Consider the following 24,004-nt stretch of genomic DNA (forward strand, 5'->3'; position numbering starts at 1 on the left):
CAGAACAAGGACTAAAAAAGAAATCAGAGGAATGTAGAATGTTTGTTTTCGGTTAATACATGGTAAGCTATTACTCAAAGTGGAGATGACGGAAAAAACAAACTAATGAAAAATTTGTTTACTGAAGGGCTGAGTTGTGAAAAGCATTCCAGACAGTAAAATCAAACAAATGAATTCAAGGAATTTTGCAACAGCATGCCTGTTAACACTCCTCATAATAACCATCAAAGAAAATGAAGATAAAATCAGAGTAATATAAGAGTGATTCAAGTGGGGTTGCATATGTGATGACTGACTCAGGGAAACAGAGCCAGGCTTTCACAGATGCTTCTTAACTTACATAATCACCATATTCTGGCAGTGTATTTCCAATTCTTACAGTCAGCAATTTGCCTTTTAGCTGCAGTTCTGTTAGTGTTGCAGATGCAGTCATGCTAAGCTCAAATAATACAAACTCTGTAAACACTGTATCGGAAAAAAGTACCTTACTGCCACTGCTAATTCCTTTTCTGGTTCCACCATGATGCTAAACCCGTACGGGAGTATATTAGCTATGTAAAAAGAAAACCACCATAAAGATTATGTATTTAGCTATGTCCGCAGACAGGAAGAGGAACAGCTGAGCCAGAGGAAGTAAAATGAAATCATAATCAGAAAACTAGAGAAAAAAACAGAAAACATTTCTGTTCTGTGGCTACTTTTATAGTGTCAGTCCCAACATGTGACTGGGTCAGGCACTGGTTTGAGACATGTATTTATTTATTTGATTGCTTTTGTTTCACGGGGAAGTCCAACTCAATGACAAAACCCCTTTTCAGCTGTGGCCCATGGAGAAAAGCCCCAGAGTGTAACATAATATATGTGTGTGTGTGTGTGTATTTATTTATTTGACATTTGATTTGTTTACAGGGAAAGTCCAACTGGGCCAGAAAGTGCCCATTTTCAGCAGAAGCCTGGGGAGAAAAGCCCCACAATCACAATATTCCAAAAATCAAGTGCAGGTATTTTAAACCACAAAGTATCATGTTACACCACAAAACAGCAAGTACAAATATTTTAAATCATAAAATATCATGTTACACCACAAAACATGAGTGAAAATATGTAGTAATGAGAAAAAACAGAACATACGTTTCACAGACGAATGCAATGAAAAATAATAGCATGAATTGAAGAGAATATGTGAGGAAAAGCTCAATAGTCATATTATTTGTTACATAGATTAGTATGTGATAAATGAGACCTGAGACAATTCTAATAAGATATTTAAAGAGATATCAGGAATTACATGATTAGAGACAGTGAGGTGAAACTGAATGATGTCAGTATGAGTGAGGGTGTCCATGTTATGGTTATAGAAGGAAGAATGATGGAGAGAAGGAGATTGTAAGAAGAGTGCATGGTAGGGTGTCTTCAGGTAGCTTAGGTAAGTAGGGAGGAAAGAGAAAGAGGTAGAAGACAGGTCTACAGAGATGAAGTGGAGAAGGTAAGGTAATTGGGAAAAACAAAAGAAAGGAGTGGAAGCAGGAGGCTGGAATGGGTTGTGAGAAGCGACTAAGGTTGAAGTAGGTGAGTGAAACATAGTGAATAAGTTCAGTCAGGACTGGCACAGGAGCAGGCCCAAGATTTTGTAAGGTATTCTTTTAGGGAGCATTTAAAGGTTAAAGTTAAAGGATAATTCTACTGGTTAGAAGTAAGGAGTTCCATGTTTTTGCTACTGAGTACAAGTATAGGCTTTGTCCAGGGGATTTACTCGGTTTATTTATGGTGAGAATTTGTTTGTTTATATGTGTGTGTGTGTGTGTGTGTGTGTGTCTATATATATGTATGTATATATATATGTATGTATATATATATAGACACACACACACACACACACACACACACACACACACACACACACACACACACACACACAAACACACACATTATTACAAAAGCAAGAAATAAAGTGAAATGGTTGCATTATATAAACAATAGAGTTGTAGAAAAATTTGATTGGTGGGAGTAGTAGAGGCTTGTGGAGGAAAGGATGTTAATAAAGGGTGGTAGACAGTGAGAATGAGAATGTTAGAGATGAACGGTGATGGCTGTTGTTAGAGTTGTAGAGTGTTGAATATGGAGCATAGGTATGTGGAAGTCTGAAATAGGTAGTAGAGGCAAAAAGTACATGAATAATACACATTAATCTTTAAGGGTGAAAAAAAGCAAGTCTGAAGGAAGAAAGGGTGTGGAATAGGAAAAACGGAGACAGTACACAAGGATAGTTAAAGATCATGTCTAATACATTTGCCATACTTGTTAAAAAGCCTAACGTTGAAACACAGCGAAACTTCATTCTGGTGCTCAATCCTTAATTAAAAAAACAAAGTGACTCAGTCCAAGCAAAAATAAAAAAGTAAACTTTTAAAATTCCCATGAAATGCTGAAATGACACTAAATGCAGCTGTAAATGTCTTGCTTCAGTTAGTACATCCTGGCAAGACATACTGATGTCATTCAGGGGAAACACTATGTGAATACTTAATGCCTTAATTGGTAAACAGCTGTAAGCAATTATCTTTATGAAAAACTGCTTTGCAGTTCTTTACCAGTTAATATGTCACGTATGCACACACACAGACAAATGTTTCACAATAACAGAATCGAGAGCAAACCAAAATGTTAGTCTTGGTTTATTCACAGAAATGATCAGTAGTTTCAGTAAGCCTTCAGAAGAGCATCATTAGCATGCAGCAAACGTCCCAGTCAGAAGAACAGATCAAAAGGGCATTCACACGGGACTTCCATGTTTTTGGGTAGTTTAAAAGTTTTTTTTTTTTTGCTTGGACTAAATCGCTTTGTTTTTTATAAAGGGGTGAGGGTCAGCATGAAGATGTGGTGTGTCTCAAGGTAAGGCTTTTTTACAAGTATATCAAATGTACTACGCATGATCTTTTAAGGATCTGGGGTTGTTACCTTGTCTTAGATATAGAAGGCTGGAGTTCTATAGCTTAGACTGGGGTTGCAGGGTGATGTATGGGCTTGATACTTCACAGAGAAGATGTACAGGGTTTGATTCTCACCAAGGGAAATTGGCTAGGGTTAACATTGTCCACAAGGGATCCTGGTCTAGTACTACCTATCAATCTATTAGTAAGCTGAGAAGAATACAGTGAGTCACCAGCAATGTTGGTGGGTTTACTAGGGAGTAAGAGAAGTTTATCTGTGGAGTAAAGTGAGCGCTGAGGGAGGGAAGATTGGATTAGGTTTGCTAATGGGACAAGTCTATCAGATGGTAGATGAGATTGTGTGTGTGATGGTAAGTTGTGACAAAGTTAGTTAGTTCAGTACAATGTTGTGATTTTAGTGCAGAGCAGTTGTGAGAATGGCAGGGCGTGTTTGCAGCAAAGTGGGCTACTTTGCTATATAATTTTCAAGTATTTTAATTTGAGTGGTTAGTAAGTTGACAAGCATGGGAGATGCATGAAGGAGTGTAGGTAATAGAAGGGTTGTGGCATTGCATATTCAGGTGTGGTCACTTAGTAATGGCTTGGCACAATACAGGAGACCTAACTTTTTGTGTGTTTTGCTTATAACCTGTTTGATGTGGTGATCAAATTTCATGGCATTATCTATGGTGATGTCTAGAAGTTTGGTGTGGGTTACAAGCTCTGTTGCTGTTTGGTCTGAGGAAGTAATTTTAAAGAGAAGTTTGTAGTTTGTACATGTTTTAGGGGTAAACATTTATTTTTTTGGGATTTATTAATAACTGATAGTTGGAGAGCTATACCTCTGTGGATGAGAGGGTGCCTTGTGTGTACTGTTGCAGTTTAGTTAATCTATTGATTGACCAGATAAGAGTGGAGACAACAGAGTACTAGATTAAGGTTGCTTGTTTTCTGGTGGTACAGAGGTCATTAATGAATGTGTTGAATAACATAGAACCTAGGATAGACCCCTGAGGTACACCTTTATGAATAGACAGAAAAGATGAAATGTCACTTTGCCACTTCACAGGCCAAAGTCTATAGCTGACCTAACTGTGGAACCAGGACAGTGCTAACATAGGCTCAGGGAAGAGTTTTGTAGTAGTTTTTGGTGGAAGATGGTATTAAATGCCTTTGAGGGGTCAAGGAGTATTGCAAAGACTACATTACCCTTATTTCTGAACTGATTTTTATTGGTGGTAAAGTTTAGGTGGGCAGTAGTAGTGCTGTGGTGAGGGTAAAAACATGCTGTATGGGGGACAATTTGTAATGATGTAGGTTAGTAGCTAGGAATGGATGCATTTCTCTAGTACTTTGGATAGGGGGACAGGATGACTATAGGTCTCAGTGTGAAGAGGAATGATGTATGACTTTTTCCATAGAATAGTCACATAGCTTTCCTGGATAGAACAGCAAATTAATATTGAGATATGGTAGGCCATGGCATCTAAAGCAATTTGAATGTACTTTGCAGAGAAGTCTGCTACAGGGGTAGTGGATTTTACTTTGAGGAGATGCTTTCTAATGGAAGAAGTGGGAACAAGGGTGAGAGAGGGTTATTGAGCAGGTGGTTAATTCTGGGAGGGGTGGGGGGGCTGGGGCAGTTAGTATGGTTTAGAAGTGGAGAGGAGATGGTGGAAATGTATTTTTAGGGGGGAGGTGACAGTTTCTATAAAACAGGAGTTGAACTGCAGTGCAATGGAATCAGGATTAAAGGTAGGAAGGGAAGGTTGGGTGGTGCAGCGATGATGAATTATTTATTAAGGTCCAGAATCATTTCAGGTTAGACTCATTACTGAGTAGGGAGTTGTTTTTGAATAACTTTTTTTCAGATTTTGTTCTTTGCCTAGCTAGGTTTCTAAGGCATTTGTAATGCTGTTGATTTGCTGTGATATTTTATTTTCCCAGATTTCCACTCCCGGTCCCTGTTCTTCATTAGCCGTTTTCTTTCTCTAGCTAGCCACAGTGCTGGATCAGATATGACACTTTTTGTAAAGAATGGAATGTGGGTGTCAACAATATTTAAGGAAGTAGTGTGAGGGGAAGCGCTTTTAGTTTGTGCCAGCTGATTGATTTTAATCTGGAGATAAATATCTCTTGTCAGAAGGAGGTAATATAATGAGTTTTGCTGAAATGGTTTTGTTAGTTTTGGAAGCTTCATTATCTAATGGCATAAATGGGCAAATGGTGACTTTTAGAAAGTCTGGTGGAAGTCAGAGAAAAGTAATTTGTTTGGTGAGTTAGTATGCAATCTATAGTGGAATTCTTGTTGCTGGTTTTGTTGTATTTAGTTGAGGTGGGAATGAGCTGTGTGAAACCAGATTTATACATTTATTTAGGGTATTGTCATGGATTGCTTGCCAGTCTGTGTTTAGATCGCCAAGTATTATTGTTTTTGTTGTTGTTTTATATTTGTATATGTCCAGTATAAGTATTATTTTATGGTATCAGTTAATATTAACTGGGATAATGTACATAGCTATTATTCAGAGCCTTTTATAATTTTGAAGTTCAAATGAAGTGATGAACTTTTCTGCATTATTGATTGTAGGGGGTGGGAGTGTGGAGATGGTAAGTGACAGGGTGTTTCCATACATTATGGGAATGCTACCTTTTTTGGAGTTTTTTTTCTATTTACTCTAAGTAAATTGTAACTGAGAAGGAACATTTCTCCATTTTTTATGTGTTGTTTTAGCCAGGTTTCTGTTCTTGGTAAGATGTCTGAGGAGTGGAGAGCTATCCAGGCATGTAGCTCTGGTATCTTATTTAGAATTCTTCTTAGACTGATGTCATATAGCTTTAACTTTGGATGCAGAGAGGTATTGGAAATATTGGAGGGGTAGAAACTAGCTGCTTGGGGACGGGATTGGAGTAGATATCACTGCATTGTTTAAGAGAGGATGGGATTGAGGGGCAATGGTAGAACCGGTTGTTAATATTTTTTGATTTTTTGCCTAGTTTTGTGAGGGTGGAGTTATGAGTGAAATATTTAGGTTTTAGTAATTGTGTGGGTGATCAGCTGTGGTGTGATATGGCAGTGGCATAGGGCCGCAGTGTGAATTATAGTTTGAGAACCTGGGTGTGGTTGGTCTATTAGTTGAAGCTCTTGAGGAGGAGATGCAATGTATGTTAATTGTTCTAGTAGAGGAAGTAACAATAAAGTCGTTAAGAAGCATTGTGGGTTTGAGGAAAGGCTGAGAGGGGCAGGGCCCAGAAATAAGAAGAGGGGAGAGATAGAGATGTCATGTAATAGGTGCAGTGTGGCTTTGTTGATGTTACACTCTTTGATGAGATATAGTCTGTCTGGTTATGATGAGCTGGTTGGATTAGAAATAGGCACAATGTAGTGTTAAAGTGTTGGTTGATTGTTACTGAATGGTGATTGTTTGCTAGTTTAAGGGGATGCGTTTGTAGAGTTTAAGTTTAGAAATGGTGGGTGTGGGTGACATTTGGGTGTAGGGTAGGTGAACAGAATGGGGCTAACCTGTGCTCAAGACTGCTTAGGACTATTAGCAAGCAAAATGGGACACCTGGAAAGTGTGCTAACTTAAGTTTAAATCAGGATGTCCCAGACAAACTGGTGTGCTTAAATGTTTTGCAGTACATTGCTAATGATGTGTTTTTTCTTAAATCCACCAATATCCTTTTCTTGCCTATTGCCATTAGTTCTGTTTCCTTAAAGCTGAAACTTCATAGAAGTGTCTTTGCAGCCTAGGTGAATTTGTCTGCACAGAACTTTAACTGTAACTTTTCAATCTAGTTAATCACACTTTCCAGATTCCTGCTGGGACTCTTCTCTCCACCATCCACTGTGGCCTACTGTACCTAACTTTATGTATTCAGCAGAACTCTTTTCCTCTGATATTTCTGAAATGAACCCAATGAGAAACACTGGGCCCTGCTTCCCTTTGCCATCATGGTACTTCACTTATCACTTTCCTTGCTCATGCCACAGTACCGCTCACTAAAACTGTCTGTGCCGTATAATCCAGTTTGCAGCCATTCGGTTCTTTAATCTTATTCCCACCCACTTCAGTTATCACTCATTTCTCATCCATGTTAGTAGCATACATTCCTATCTACTAACCTACATCAGTGCAAATAACCTATTGCCCCCCAAGGTTGATGCCCAGGCTGTTAGTTGTTTGGCCATGAACCCACCGAACTCCTCATTGTATAACCAGGTGTAGAATGAAAGATCAGTGTTCAGAACACTAGCAATCATTAATCAGTTCCCTTTTCTTGCACAACTGACTTAGAATAACATTTATGTGTCCAACTTATGATAACAAAATAGTACTACTGAGTTTCTTTTGGGTGAGGAGGAAATGATAATTGTGTTACCTGGGAGCCCTGCAGATCCTTAAATATGCAAAGAGTATGGACACCTGACTATTTAATTAGCTCTCCATGTGCAGTGTCTAAACCAGCAGACATTTTTAGACTAGTAGCAACAGTTTAGATGTCATTTTCCATCAGTTTCATCTGGATGGGCAATAGTATAGTTTATCTAATGTTTCAGTGGACTAAAAAGGATTTGCCAGTGATTCTTGTTTAAGCTTCTCTCCCCCCCTTGCAATGACCTTTAATAGGGGTCTTGGGATGGCTCAGTCCCTGCATGTTATGTGTGGGCCTCACACCCACTGAAAAGGCATTTTTCAAATTTCATGGACTTATTTCCCGAATGCCATTTTGGACATTTTCTTTTGCCAAAAGCTGCATTCAGAAAAGTATGGTCCTGTAATGGCCCCATTGTGTTACTTATTTAATGTTAGCAGAGAAAGAAGAACTGAAGATCAAGCCAGAATCCCAATGTTTAACCTGGATGCTAAGTTCATTGAGTCATGCCCTCTTGAAATGTATCAGACAGAAGGATCATGAAATATATATGATGAAATAAACGTGATCACATAATCTGGTCTAGTTTTCTTAAGATATTGTATACAGGACTTGCATCCTATAGAAATGCTGCTAACAAGGGGCTTAAGGACAGATTCAAGTCTCACATAAAATCAGGAAGCCATTTCATCTTGGTGTTTCTGTCTTTCTTCACCTTCTGTCATATAACCAGCTAGATGTCCCATAGTAATATGACTGTTTTAAGAATGACTGCAGCTTTAAAAAAATATTTTAGTAAATTAAAATATCTGCTACACTACATGAGAATAAAGTGACTGCAGTGCACATACTGTGTAGCAGACTCCCAGTATAAACTGCAATCTGTTCAAATTACAATACTGGTCTTTTTTAAAAATTACATATGTTGATCACTGCCTCACCTAGACTAAAGATGCAATGAAGGCAGAATAGCTTCCAAGAAGAAAATGGCACAGGTGTTTACTGAAGATTGTGTTACTTGAATCAGAACATTCTGTTATTACAGGAAGAACAAAAGCTAAAACAGAAACAGGCTTTCTTACGTAACGCGAAAGTTCACTTACAGCAACAAATCTAAACGTATTCATTTGATGCATGTATGTTCTAACATATGTCATTAAACCTTAAACTGCAGAATACTTAAGGAACAAACACCAAACATTTCATACATGAATTCAATGTTTTTTAATACAAGTATTATGAATATTTAGAGTTCTTCATGCCGAAAGGATGTATAAAAGATGTGTTTATGTGGAATATTCTTAGGCAGCAGGATAAATGGTTGATTCAGCTCAGGCCAGTGCTGGAGATAGCCGAGAATGAGTTCATTGTGTGCAAACAAATGGCTGACTTCACAGTTTTATTTATTTATTTATTTTTTGTTCATTTTATTAATGTGTGAAATGAGATGATACAGAACAGAATGTCCCTTTTCTTTAACAGCAGTGGTCTGAAGAAAATGTTTTTCCAGTCTTTTACAATAAAAATTAATGAGCATGGCAGTGACACGTCTAGTTTTGGTCCTTTCTGCACTGATTTTACGTTTTATTTATTATGTTCTAAACCTGGTTAAGAACATCATAGTATGAGCTTGCTGTGGTTATTATGAGTTTGTTTTCGCAGTGTAAAAAAATATTTGGAGATATCTGAAAAAAATATCTTTGGAACCTTAGATGCATTCCTTAAAGAAAGCAATGGTCAAAATGAGGGTCAACAGCTGCACTCAGTTTTTGCAGCGTTACTTTCAGATGAATGCTACTTTTCTACCTTATTTAAACGTGTTTAATAAAAAAGATGGCAACATTATCAATATTTTTTCATTTGTTTAAGGTTTGTTAACTATTTTCTGTCACATGGGCAAAGTGTGACTGTTTTAGAATCAACACAGTAGCTTTGGAGCAGTAAATTTCTGCTTTGTACTCCGATTTGACATGTTTCTCCTCATTACCCACCTAACATTTAACATATACACCGCACTGTAAATGGCATCCCTTGTACTCGTATGAAATGTAGGCATCACTTCTGGCTGTTGCCCAGCAGCCATTGTAAGGCTGTTTTTAGAGGATTCATTTTATTAATCTTACTTCTATGCTTGCAGTCTATGGATGTCATGAACTCTTTGAACCATGCATTTTCTAAGAGATTATCAGCAAATGTAATCGTATGAATACATTGAGTATGAACACAAAATAAAACCAGTCCAGGGCCACTAGGACAGACTAATACAGTAGTGGTTTAATGCACAAAATTATAAAAATAATAAAAACAAACCAAACTGAGCGCTTTTGTTACAAACAATTCATAAGGGACTTCTATAAAGTTAAAAAGCACTTGTGTCACATCATCTTCTTATATAAAGTAACCCTTCAATTATGTGATTAAATTCACTCACACCTTAGCCTTTTAAAGGCAAAGTCACTATCGATATTGTTCAGTGCCGTAACAGCAACGCAATAAACCATTCAGTGTTTAACACATAAATAAGTAAAAACATAATAAAAATATGTGTAACAAATATAACTCAAATTGCTACATGAGTTCAGACAAACAACTGAGTATGCCCACCTATATCCTTCCACAATGGGAGAGTAACAGCCTAGAGTCAACACAAGCAAGTGCAAACCTCTTAAGAGTCAATCACATTAATTTCAAGCTCATAAGCTTAAAAGTTTCATTGCCAAGCGTATGGGCTACTAGCTTTCAAGAAACTTAGCTGCCATAACTCCACAGTAAGTGGAAGCTTATTTCAAAATTTTGGAAGACATTTTACAATGCACTAGTCAGTTTTTTATTGCTGTCTGATTTTATAATTATTTTATTGACTCTTCTGTTAGTTTCCCGATGGGTCTGTTCCAATTAAAATGGACCAAATATTACCTTGCAGACCAGGCAGGTTTCATTTCTAAGTAACTTGTAAGAAACAGTATATAATGGCAATTCATGAAGACTTTTGGAATAATTAATTTTCCATCTCCTATGTCTTTTCCATTAAGTAATCATGCATTCTCAGGTTATTTCTAGCTAGCTGGAATGAAGGCTGCAAAACAAAGAAATGCATTCAATAATGGATCAGATAAGCAAAGCAAAACTTTTAACTTACTAAATTGAATATAGATTTGAAAAGTAACTGTTGGATCTAACCACATTCGTATGTACTTGTGGCACTGAACTATCTCTAAGCGCTCACAATTACTGCAGGAAATGGTCCAATTTGTGGAATGTTTACTGAGTTTATTTGGGGTCCCAAGCAGCACTGCTTTGGTCTTCCTTACATTGAGGATGAAACTGTGTGGGCTAAGCAAATCTCTGAATACTGACAGATCATGCTTCAACTGGACTTTTATGAGACTGGAGGATGTGCCCATAGCCAGTTTTAGGCACCAGCGAACCCTGCGGTCAATGGGGGCCCCCAGCTACAGCAAGTTATCTTATCCTGATATTTTGTCACATCTGTAAAACCAACAAAAGCTAGTGTAGCAGTCTTGCATACCTAATAAACTATGAGGGTAATAGCTCTTATTTATATCTCCCTTAAAATTCAAAGATATTTCTGGTTGTAGTAACAGTGTTTTGTCATGTAACAGGCATCAGAATGCCATTAAATATTTTACTACTGACATAGTGCTCCTGGCTTAGTTAAACCCTGCTTTTGGACATTTTCTCCACTAAAACTAACTACATAGCTAGCTTTTAGTCCCTGCAAAACCATGGCTGCAGGGGGCCCCCTTAATTATCTTTGTCTGTGTGGGGGCCCCACAAAAGCTGCTGCTGATTGGGGAAAAATGAGGAATGAAAAATGCATTCATTTCCTAATTATGCTCTTTAACATGAACAGGACTGTGATATGACCCTGTTAGGATGAAGATGATAATGAACATGAACAATATAAGCACTAGAAGGATCAGCAGCCCAGAGTGACTTACCTCAGTGCAAACTTTGGATTTTATGAAGAGCTGGTGCTTCCGATCATCAGGGATAGTTTCTCTTTCAGGTAGTTTTAGAACTAATACCAGAACACCAGATACTATAACTCAATGTGTTTGTTTAAGAATTCAGTGCAATCCCAAAAATAATAGAATAAATGCTCAGAATCATAAATATGTTTAAATATTTCTCTAATTCACTTAAAAAGTCACTAGAATAACATATTTTGCATCAACATCTATTTTTGGACAATATGTATAAAACTTAGATGCCTGGATTAATTGACTGTTTATAATCCTGAATGATTTACCAGCAAATCAGACTTTTTACGAAGAATAAAGCAAAAGTATGAACAAAATCAGGGAAGGTCTGTGAAAGTAGGGACAGTGACAGGTATGCATTACTCCTCAATGGGATAAATCTTACTGCTTCTGCTGTTTGACGACTGCTAAACAGTAGTGACTAATCTGGTGTGGCAGTACCAATGTTGCACAAGGCATTGCTGTTTGCTGAAATTAAGTACATAACTAGTACTGCTGTGGCTTATGCATGCATGTGTGTGTGTGTGTGTGTGTGTGTGTGTGTGTGTGTGTGTGTGTGTGTGTGTGTGTGTGTGTAAAAAACATCACTGATTTTTATCTGTGCAAGCACCCAATAATGCCAGGACACAGACATTATTCTTCTGTGTATCAGTAAAAAATGTACCTAACAAGTAATTATATTTCGAAAGTAAGACATAACATATATCACAGAACATTCAGACACTTAGATATTCTTGGAGTCTGGTTGCCCCCACTCACCAGACTGTCTAAATGGATAATGGGGACCCCCTTTATCATCCTTGACTCTGTGGGGGCCCCCACCAAAGCTGTTGCTTGTTGAAGAAAAATGTATCAATTTTCTGAATACGCTGTGGTGCTGAGATATGACCCTTTTAGGATAAAGCTAATAATAGCCTCTGTTTACAACCACGCCCATTCTAAAACCAGCCCTGCTCAAATGTGTGTGCTACGGGTTATGCAGGGCTATAGATTGTGTGGATATTACATCTTTAATTTTCATCACAGTCAGACTTTAGAGGTGCGCACATGAAGTCATTATAGCTTGTGTTTGAGCTGAGGGCAGTGTTTCTCACAGACCTCAGAGGTGTACAAAGAAGGTTACTATAGCTTGTGTAAGAGAGTGTACTGTCTAGGAGCAACAAATTTGAATATTACTGGAATCATTCTCACAATCATGTACTAGGCACATATACATGTGGCTACCTTTGACGGCTGGGGTGAAGAACATGCTATGTATATGTATATCATCAGTCATTTGAAATATATGACAAAGGCAATTTAAATCTCTGCTTTCATCCCAGTCTAACACCAGAGGGATGCATAGGCAGTGACTTGTCTTTTTTTAGAGGGTAGAGAGGTAGGCAGTATTTCCAGATAAGACTTAAATATTCTCACAACTACTGGCTTGTTAGTTTACTGTAAGCTACAATTTTGTCAGCTTTGAAAATTAAGCCTTGGGCACAAATTATGCCTTGAAAGAAAAAAATAAGACTGAAATTTGTTTTTTTCTTCATAATTTTTATTTAGGCAACCACTGGAGTAAAATGTTGAGAAAATGCTCTAAAATGCATCCCGGACCATCTGTAAACCTGTGGCTTCTTGGGGCCTGACTTGAGTTATTTCCTAAATGGTTATTACTGTGCTGTCTTGTTCAGGAAAGGTGTGTTGAAGGATGCAAGGAAAACTAAAGCTGAACCACAACAGTGAATTTCTTTCCTTAATCATAATTTCTGTTCAAGCTATTATTGGATGAAAAGGTTGTGTAAAATGCACTTCAGAGCATATAGAAAGTTATGGCTTCTTAAAAAAGCTTAGAGTAAGGCAAAATGTGAGAGAAGGAAGAAAAAGGTAGCGTGGATGGTATGGGGAGCCCAAAAGGAGAAGAACTCAGAGGAGAGGACTGGAGTGTGTGTGTGTGTGTGTGTGTGTGGGGGGGGGGGTGTTGAAATGTAGGTCCAGTCATCATTTCACTTTAAGTCCAGACCTGTACATAGACTTGTTGCAATGTATCACTGTTGCAACTAAGTGCCAGTAACTCTAACTGCCCCTTTGTTAGACAGCTCAACATAGTGATAGTGTGATACATAGGCCTGTTGTAATGTAAAAGCTTGTAGCTGCAGGTCTGTCTGTGGATACTACTCTTAAAAGTTTGCAGCATGAAATAAAAGGTTGCTTAGGATGGATGGCATTGTTAGGATGATACTTATACAGGAAGTGCCTAGGGGGCCCCCAACTTGACATTTGCTGGGGGCCCCCAAAATGCTAACACCGGCCCTGGATGTGCCAAGTCTTATATCAGCATGTCTTCTGCATAAAGAATTATGGGTAATAGGTGGAGGTCTTATGGGAGTTTTTTAATGAATAAGGAGAATAGAATGGGGGACAACATAGACCCTTGGGGAACTCCTTTGTTAATGTGGGTGCGGGTGATGGTGTTGCTCCAGTTTGTACATTACAGTCCAGCCATGGAAAGCGGGACACACGGACTGAGGTCTTGCAGGTAGCTAGGACCACCCAATGGGGAACCTGTTTCACATTCCCATACATTCTATAGGAGTGCCACTTGTGTCTGTTGTGCTGAAATGTATTTTTCTCGTCTAGAAAGTGTCCATTATCTCCACTTAGTGATCAGTTTGCAAAACAGAAACACCAGAAATTCTTCTCCCCTCCCCATGCCACCATGAGATGAGTGCTATCCATCAGCCATCAGATCTTTTCTGCCTCTCCAGCTCTCCCAGTGGCCATATTGCTGTCTGAACAAAGATTGCCGGCTTCAGTGTTAGGAAGCAAAACCAACACTAGTGGAGCTGGCTTTTGATAGTCTGTGTCTGTACTTTTCTCTCCTGCAGAAGAACCCTACACAAGTTAACAGAGTTACAGTTTTGTGTGGTAATATTTTACTTGCAGTTTTAAGATTAGGCCTTTCTGGTTTAGGTACATCACTTTTACAAACCCTGGCATAAGTAGGTCTATGTGTTTGGTCAGATCTGTGTGTGTGATAGGTTCAGTATGGTGTGGTACTAACAACACACTTATTTGTACTGTCTTCCTGTGAAAATTTTGCCTCCAATAGCATAAAATAACCATCTCTCACACACACACACACACACACACACACACACACACACACACACACACACACACACACACACACACACACACACACACACACACACACACTGTATCAGGTTGTTTCAGTTGTAGGTGGTTGTCAGTAAACATGAGACAATTGCCACATTTTCTCAAGATGCACATTTCAACCAAACTGGCTACAGAGTGTTATAAATTGCAACTCCATGGATCCAGGTACTTACTAATGTGGGCTGAAGGGGAAGTATTGTGCATGAGGTTTGCAGTTGATTGCTGTCTGCTTGGTAGTGGAGATAGTGTGGGTCTGAGCACAGCTGCATGCAGCTAGGAATTGATTTTCTCACCAGAAGCAAAAGAGTGACATTAATCAAAATCAGCTGCCTGAGAAATGGCTTTACCCAGATTTTGCTGCATTCAGAACACTTGCTATAATCTTCTCTTGGTAGATACCCTGGATAGAATCTATGGAAGCTGGATGCAACAAACAGCCAAGCTGCATGAAGACCCTGAAGAGGTTCTCACCAAAACTGCAACCAGAACTCTCAGTAGAGCCCCATACACATGGCCCAGTCAGAGACCAGCAGATATTAATGCCCCCCACCCCTTCACCAGAAGAAAAGAAATAGTCTTAATCCCATACTGGCTCCTGGGAAGCAATTTTCAGGCTTTCTGGTGACTGATAATTTCTAAGAAGGCCAGGAAATAAAGTCATTTTCTCTTTCTTTCACTGGTAGCAAAAGAGAAGCACTATCCCCAAAATGATTTCTGAGAAGCAGGTCCTAGGCTCTCCAGTGAGTAGTAGTCTTGCCCCATATGTTACAGCTTTTAAAAGTTATATAGCAAGATGGATTCATTCTCGGAATATTTGCAGTGTGCACTAAGCAAGGTGGATGATATAAAACAAAGGTTAACTCAAGCTTTGAGAGTCTAAGGGGAGGGCTTTCCCAGTTAACATATTTCAGTGCCCAGTAGAATAAGCAGATGAGGTGAGACTGGGGAAAGCTTCCAAAGTCAAATTTATAGTAAAGGTAGGCAGCTTAAAAGCCACCAAATTTAAAAGCACAGCAGGAATTGGGCAAGTGGGTGGGAAAAACCCGATGCAGTTACACACCAGCAGACGGAACAGATATAATTTTTAGAATCACAGAATTATAAACCTAAAACAAAATGCTGATTGGTTTATCAAATTGTCATTCTCAATGAATCTCAATTTTTCTCCAAGATGAAGTTAAAAGTTTAGGCAGACTACAGTATTGTAAGACCTTAGCGAAAACTAACGTAAACAGGAAGAAAGTTTCCTGCCTGACATAGTTCTTAATGTGGTTAGTCTCTTCATAACCTAATATGTAACACTGTACACTGTGTACTTCTACCAGATGACTAATGGAATGGTCTTTTATCAATTTGCAGAGTTTGTATATACTTTTGTTTGTATATACTCTGATTTATAATGTCAGTTTCTTTTTTTCTGCCTGTTTATTGTATTAACTTTAAGAACACAACTATTGAGTTTTTCCTCACATATTTTCTCCAACTCGTTAATTGTTTTTCATTGCACTCTGATATGAAACTTATGTTCTATGTTTTTCTCATTACAACATTTTTTCACTCATGTTTTGAAGTGTAACATGATATTTTGTGATTTAAAATATTTGTACTTGCTGTTTTGAAATGTAACATGATACTTTGTGATTGAAAATATCTGTACTTGATTTTTGGAATATTGTGATTGTGGAGCTTTTCTCCCCAGGCCTCTGCTGAAAATGGGCACTTTCTGGCCCAGTCAGACTTTCCTGCATAAATAAATGTATACACACACACACACACACACACACACATATATATATATATATATATATATATATATGTATATGGATTCCTATTACAAGAACGAAAGTACACTACTTTGAACTTGTAATAGGAAACCTCACTTCTGCGAAAGTTCACTTTAACGAAAGTGAACTTTTGCGTAAGTGCACTTCACCGAAAACACCGCAGCACAGTGCAGGACATAAAAAACAGGCTATGTCCTCCACTATCGTGTGATAGTCACAAACCTTAGGGTTAGGGCACGGGTTAGGGTAAGGGTATAGTTAGTAAAGCTATCACCTTATCCTAACCCACGCCCTAACCCTAAGGTTCATGACTATCGCACCATAGTGGAGGACATTGCTATGTCCTTCACTGCACTGCAGTCGTCACGGACCTTAGGGTTAGGGCACAAGTCATGGTAAGGGGATAGCCCTACGGGCTATCCCCTTACTATGACCCGTGCCCTAACCCTAAGGTCCGTGAGTACTTCACTGAAGTTCAGTACAACACCCGTTCGTTGTACTGAACTTCGCGTAAGTGCACTTTCGATTAAGTGCACTTTCGCTGCAGTGAGCATTCCATGCACTATTTCGAATTAGTGAAAATTCGATCTAGTGTATGGAACCCATATGTATGTGTATATATATATATATATATATATATATATATATATACATACATACACACACACACACACACACACACACACACACACACACACACACACACACATACATATGAGTATGTGTGTCTTTACGAGCTGCTCTCTGAGCCAGGATTTGGCTGATAAGGATCAACAGGCCAGCTCACTTAACTGGTAACAAAATAGAAAATAAATCAAAGTGAATGCAAATATAAATAGATATGATACATTTTATTCAGATATTCTACATGAACAAGGATGGGATTCAGTCTGAAAGCTTGTATGCTTATTTATTTTTAAATAAAATTGTTTAATTTTTTTACTCAGCCAACAGCGGCTGTGTTTTCTTATCTAGTACTCTATTTCATTTGGCTCCTGTGTTGGATACTGGATGTTGTGATTTGGGGCTGTGAGTTATGGTTGAAGTCCACGAGCTTCTGCTGGGGAGGTATATCTGTCTGAGAAAGGGAACACTGTTTACAGTATGTAGACTGTCAGGTATAAACCAGCCAGGGGAACCTGGTGATGGGGGGAGGTAAAATAAGGACTTAAAAAGTATAGGATCTCTTATATACTGTTGAGTGTTAATTTTACTCACATTTTTTTCTAATATTTTAAGCATCTTACAGTTTACAAGAGGGTGTCTCACAGTTAGAAACAGGTTCCATGACTCTGTGTTATGACTGGATGAGCACAGGACTAAAACAGTACAAGAAGACAATGATAAATTTCTTGATGTTTTTTTCAAGCGAACTGACTCTAAGCACACTAACGAAATTTGGTATTTTCCGAGAAATAGCTGCATAATATTTCCTTGTTCTCTTTTCTTCATTTTCCATCATCTGTTGCTATTCTCTTTTCTGCATTTGCAGCTTTCTTTATTACTATATTTAGCTGACATGAGTTACATACTTTTAAATTTATTACTTACAAATGATCCCACTCTTAATCAATAACTCACACCATAAGCATATTATTTTTATAAATGTTTTGTTTAACTATAATCTATCTCATCTATATGTGTTTGTGTGTGTGTGTGTGTGTGTGTGTATACACACACATATATATATATATATATATATATATGTATATATATATATATATATATATATATATATATGTATATATACATATATATATATATATATATATATATATATATATATATTTTTTTTTTATGGAGATGTGCATTGTGACGTAAATATTAAAAAAGTTACATTTTTAAGTACCATGTCTTCCAAGACTTGTTAATATCATTGTGATATAAATATGTAAATAATAGTTCTTTCCTTTATGCGGGGTTAATAGGTAATTAGTTGACCAATTATGTGATTTGTTCTTAACATAAAAGGAGGGCATTGCTACTCTATGGCAAAATCATGGAATCTTAGGGAAGGGACATCATTTTGTGTCCTGGAAGACTAGATTATGAGTGCAAACTTTTATTGTCCCTCAATTGAAGGTGGATCCTCAGCCTGGAGTGTAATTCTCAGAAAGGAGATATGTGTTTATTTAACTTCAGTGAGAATTGCTGGAGCCATGTCAGACTCCAAACCAGTTACAAGTGGCGTCCCACAAGGCTCAGTCCTGGGACCTCTCTTGTTCGGTATATATTTCTCGGAGGTACAGGCCAACACGGAAGGACTGTGGCTGACCAAGTTCGCAGATGACTGCAAACTGGGCGCCATAATCGACTCTCCAGCCGACACAAGCATCCTCCAAAAGGGCCTCATAGAAACAGACAACTGGTGCCAGAGCCATGGCCTCAAGCTAAATGCCACTAAGTGTATAGTCATCCCCTTTGGCAAAAACAAAGTGCCCACAAATTACCACATAGGTGGTAATCCATTAAGTACGGAAGAAGTAATTAGGGACCTAGGGACCCAAGTTGATAGCAATCTCTCATTTGACAACCACGTGGCCAAAGTGGTTAGAAAAACATTTTATATAGCCCACCTAATCATGAAAGGATTCACAGCTAGATCAGGGGAGGTCATCGTGCCTCTTTACTCATCCCTCATCAGGCCCATAATTGAGTACCATGCCCCTTTTGGGATGTACCTTACCAGACACCTGCAGCAACTGGAAAGACCCCAAAAGTAATTCACCAAGAGGATCAAAGGGCTCAAACAGATGCCATATGCTGCCCAGTTAAAGAAACTCCAGCTCTACTCAGTGGCATACCGCCTGCTCAGAGGCGATCTATGCCTGACATATAAAGCCATGTCCAACCCGGAATTAATGGACATGCTGCACCTCAGAAAATCCAAATCCCATCGAGCTACGTGCTCGAGAGACTTGAACCTCAGCACTGAAATAAATAGGACATGCTGAGGGACAGATTCATAACCAAGAGGCTCCCTTCACTCTGGAATAAAATCCCAGTCCAGGTTAGGCAGAGTCCCTCATTGACGCTCTTCAAGAGGAATCTTGATGAGTGGATGGGGGATCGTAGGTTTACCCCGGGTATCACTTCTGTGTCACTGTTAGACAGAGGCACAGTATACTAACCTCGAAAAAGGGCATAGCAAAATTAATTTAAAATGGGTGGCGAAAGCCAAACACACTCTGGCTAGGCTTATAAATGCCCCAGGGCAGATAGCCTAGTATGAACGTATGAACCTATGAACAATACACCTCTGACCTGGAATGGAAACCTGTAGGTGGGAAACAAGTTAATTTGGACCATGCAATATTTTCATCTTAGCTGCCCCCCCCCCCCCCACACACACACACACACATATTCAAAAATTTGATTACAACAGCATATATGCTGAAAAAAAGCTATATTTTCATTATTTTCTGTGTCTAGTATCCTTAAAATGCCACATCTGGTAGAGAATGGAGGCAGGAGCAGTGGGGTTATGCGCCAGCTGACTTGATCTCTAACTCATACTGCAAGAGATTGAGTTGCTATTTTATGGATGACATACAATTGAGAGACGTCAAGTGTGCTAAAAACCTGCAACATACAGAAGTGATTCTTTTCAATTGCATTTAACAGTGACTGTTTTCAATGAAGTGCAACTAAAGTTGAGAATTTTTAAAAGATATTTAAAATTTCCTAGTACTCTTGTTTTCCATTCTAAGAAATTAAGTCTGTGCACCTGTATTACATTCAAAAGTTGATAATGAATCAACTGCAGTAACCCTGAAGGGAGCTGTATGAGTCAGTATATGTTAGACTAGAGTACATTCATGGAATACAGCACTATAATATCTGAGCTCTACTAAAATGTTGTCAAAACCAAAGGAAACTATGGAGAAAGTGATTGAAGCCTTGGTTCTGAGAGATAAAGCAACAGCCCAACATTTTGCAAACTTCCAAAAGTGAGTTATTGTCAGTGCAAAACTATACCACCCCTAAATAAGCTGTCCAAGAAGGTAACCATTTGAAATGGGACTCGCAGTTCTGAGTGCTGAACGTTGAGAATGAATGATCGAACATCCAGACTTACATATTCTAAGTTCAGGATGGATATTTTTTGGGAATATGCCCTTTTCTTCAAGGTATAATGATCATGTGGTAGATGTATCTATATCTACAGCTATGCTATATCTATCTATTTATCTATACAAGTTCAGAAGGTCTGGTAGGGCTTCTGTAGATGTGGCAATATGGACCCCACCTATAACACCCTGATGTGGTGTTAAAGTATCAAGGTTTGATGGCAAGGTACTGGTCTGTGGATCTAAAATAGGCCGAAATTGGCCATTCCTTCTTTTTTCAACTACTTCACCCATGATATTTTCGGTGAGTTTCCTGGGGTAAACCCTCTTACAAAACACGCATTTTAAGTTATTACATTCTATTAAAAAGTCATCTCATAGGCTCACCATTCTGGCCGCTCTAACAAATTGGCCCTTTACCACCCCTCGTTTTGGAGAGGAATCCATTTGCTGAGCATTTTCTTGGATTTTGTGGTTTTTGGAGTTTTTTGTTTCATTTTTTAGAATATGCCCTTTTCTTCAAGGTATGATGATCATGCGGTAGATGTATCTGTATCTACAGCTATAGCTATATCTATCTATTTATCTGTATAAGTTCAGAAGGTCTGGTAGGCCCCCCTTATTGGAGGGCGCAGAGGGATTTGCCTCCCCTAAAAAGCAAGTTTAAAGGAAAAGAACAATGTTTGATATTTGCTCTTCTCCTGTATTTATGGTCTTTTTTTGCTGTTTCAGGATCCATCATTGCAAGCTGCAACATTTCAGTAGGGGCCCATCTAAGGAATGTGATATAAAATCATACTTGGTTATATCTAAACTTTTAAACACTATGCTATGCAAGAGAACTAAAGCAAAAATGAATTTGCAAAAATCCCCTGGAGATGCTTTAAATGTGAATATGGAAATGGAGAGTACAGATTACTTACCCTATGATAAACTGAAAAAATAACAGTTTTTATCTTGAGCCTGTGCTACTCCTAAAAATGCAAACTTTTAAATTTTACAGTTGTTTTTTAATGGCTGTAAAAGAATAGCATTAAAATACATGTTCTTAAACATAATCTTGAATCTACTTCTTGACTGCAGTTAGAGCCAGAAACTAATAGTAAAAATCACAGAACTGCTTTCTGTGGATAGATTTAAAAAGCACTGCCTGTTAATATAAGAAAGTATGTACATCAAAGCGATCCCAAAAATTTAGGTAAACTCATTACTGCATTTCAGTGTGTTCTAGCAAATTATATTTTATTTAAAAAAAAGACATGCATGTATTTAAGCCTAAACCAGTAGCTTGCAAATCAGCATTGCGTTTGAAACACAGCATGCCCAGTACTAAGCTAACATGGTTTATGCGTAGGTAGAAAGGCAAACAGCCACGATTTGTATCAGCAAAGGGGATAGTAAAAAAAGACTTTCGGCTTTTCCCGGTTAGGGGTCGCCACAGCAGAACTCCGGTCCGCTCATGATTGGCAGTGGATTTTTACGGTACCGAGTTGCCAGCCCGACACCCAACCTTCAACAAAGGCACGCCCATTCATGCTCGCACCTACCTGCATGTCTTTAATGTGGGGAGGACATGCAGACTCCACACAGATGGCACTCCAGCCGAGAATTGAACGGGAGAACCTCTTGCTGTGAGGTGACAATGCTAACCGCTGCACCACCGCGGCTTTACAGTAAAATATGCAAATGTTGGAAATACTTACAAGAAAAACTAGTGGAATGTGATAAAGTAGATGTTCAACCTAAAAAATCTATATTCTGTTACTGTGCAATGAATAAATTAGTGAAGTGCATGATATTTGCGGAAGGTAAGGAACTACCCTGCATTAAGCATGGTTGCTTTAGTTAAAAGTTCATGTAGTGCAAGCATAAACTTAAGAACAAGCAGAACATAGAGGAAATTTGTGTCTGTGGAGCCAAATAGAATATCCGATTGCATCTCTAAAATTTCAGACCATGGTAAGAAAAATAGGTACTTGCGTATTATCGCAACCACATTTTTGCAGTTGCGAAATTCAGAAACTTCAAGTGAAACAAGTGCATGTACGAGTCAGAATTGATCTTCCAAGTGTTTTCTACTGTGACATTACAGTGGTTAAGTATCAGGAGCACACTAAGCTGTACACATACACAACTAGTGTCTAGCAGCAGTTACACACACTGGAATCCTAAACGCTGTAGCACTGATGCGATTACATGTCCTCACAAGCAGCTTCGAAAGCTGCCATTATTCTTCTCGTTCGAAAAGAAACAAATGCCATTATTTACTGACATACTGACAATAACACTCAGTTGTTGTTGTTGTTGCTGCAACACTCAGTGATGACTCAAAAACTACACAACTGCAACTTGCAGGGAATAATGTAAAAATATGAGGCAGAAATGTGGACACTGGAGAGGTATCAATATGGCCAAGTGCATTCAAGGTAATGCAGACACACACGTTTACAAAAAAAAGGCCGCTAAACATGGAATACATGAACAGTTCCTCATTGTAAAGTCATTCACCCCTTCTCTGAGTTTTCCTGTTACTAAATCACATTTGTGAATTCTGACCAACACAATACAGGGACATAATTTAAAGCATGATCTTTTACCCCTTTTACAAACTGGAGAAATCGGTTCTTACAGATTCCATTTGTCAGTAAGATAGCACACTTTACAATTCACCTATGCGGTTGTAATGTACGCAAATCTGGAAGACAACTTTTTGATTGGTTTCTCTTGATTAAGCTAATCCAAACTTTTCCCGTTAACACTAAGGACTTTGATCAACACTTGGCACTGTTTCATGGCCTCATTTGACTTGAAGTAGGCGACTTTCACAACCGCAAAAATGTGATTGTGATAATACGTAAGTACCGAAAAATAATACATTTTGTAATATTAGAATTAACTTGTGATATAATTATAGGTAGAGGATTTCCATAGTTTAAAGTCCTTTGGAAGTTAGATGAAAAAATAATTATTTAAATGATCTGCAGCAAAAATAACCTTAACAAAGAAAAAAAAAAAAACAACCAGCCAGGTGTAGTGTTAACTGAAAATGAAATTGGGAGGTGGGGGGAGGGGGGTTGGGACTGTATTTTACTTCTGACTGGCACGTAGAAATATCTGATGACTACAAAGTAAACAGAGTCAGCTCTTAACAGAGTAATAAATGGGTGCACCACATAGTAAAAATAACCTTATGAGTCATTCAAATCTTGGAATAAGGACATACTAGAACACTCATTGTATTAAGATTATCAAATAACTGAAGAGAACACAAGAACATTAGTGAGCTAAGCATAAGGTATTTACTAGCAGAAACATGTGGGACTAATGAAAAGAATGACTTAAAAGAAGAACATCACTTAACTGATAGTGAAGCAGAGATAAAAAGTGAAACAGAGTTACATGAAGAAAAGCTAGCTGTATGTCCTGGAAGGACAGCCTGCAGGAACAAAGCTAGCCATAGAAGGAAGACAGTTACATGACAAACATTATGGCCTGAAATTGTACAAAACAGTGATCATTTTAAACATGAAAGTATTACGGAGCAGTGAAAAATGTTTTTAAGGGGTGTAATCCAAATAAATGAAGTCAGGAAGTTTGAAAAATGCACAGCCTCATCAGAATTCTAAATCTCCAATTACCAGTGTAAAAAAGGGGAAATACTACGATCTTGTCAGAGT

At 38.2% G+C, this 24,004-nt stretch overlaps 1 protein-coding gene across 2 annotated transcripts in view; it reads left to right on the forward strand.

The window, feature by feature from the left end:
• SMIM3 (small integral membrane protein 3) overlaps nucleotides 1-24,004 on the forward strand; it is a 376,844-nt gene that overhangs the window by 54,580 nt on the left and 298,260 nt on the right. Inside the window, exon 1 of one of the 2 annotated variants that reach the window (XM_044069400.1) lies at nucleotides 2,771-2,892. The exons of the other annotated variant lie outside the window; for it this stretch is intronic. The gene's annotated coding sequence lies outside the window, so the exon portion shown is untranslated. Of the gene's footprint in view, nucleotides 1-2,770; nucleotides 2,893-24,004 lie in introns of those variants that run through there. 2 annotated transcript variants of the gene reach the window in all.

This window comes from Protopterus annectens, chromosome 4.part0 (genome assembly GCF_019279795.1).
Source record: "Protopterus annectens isolate FY-2018-M chromosome 4.part0, PAN1.0, whole genome shotgun sequence".
Lineage (NCBI taxonomy): Eukaryota > Metazoa > Chordata > Ceratodontiformes > Protopteridae > Protopterus > Protopterus annectens.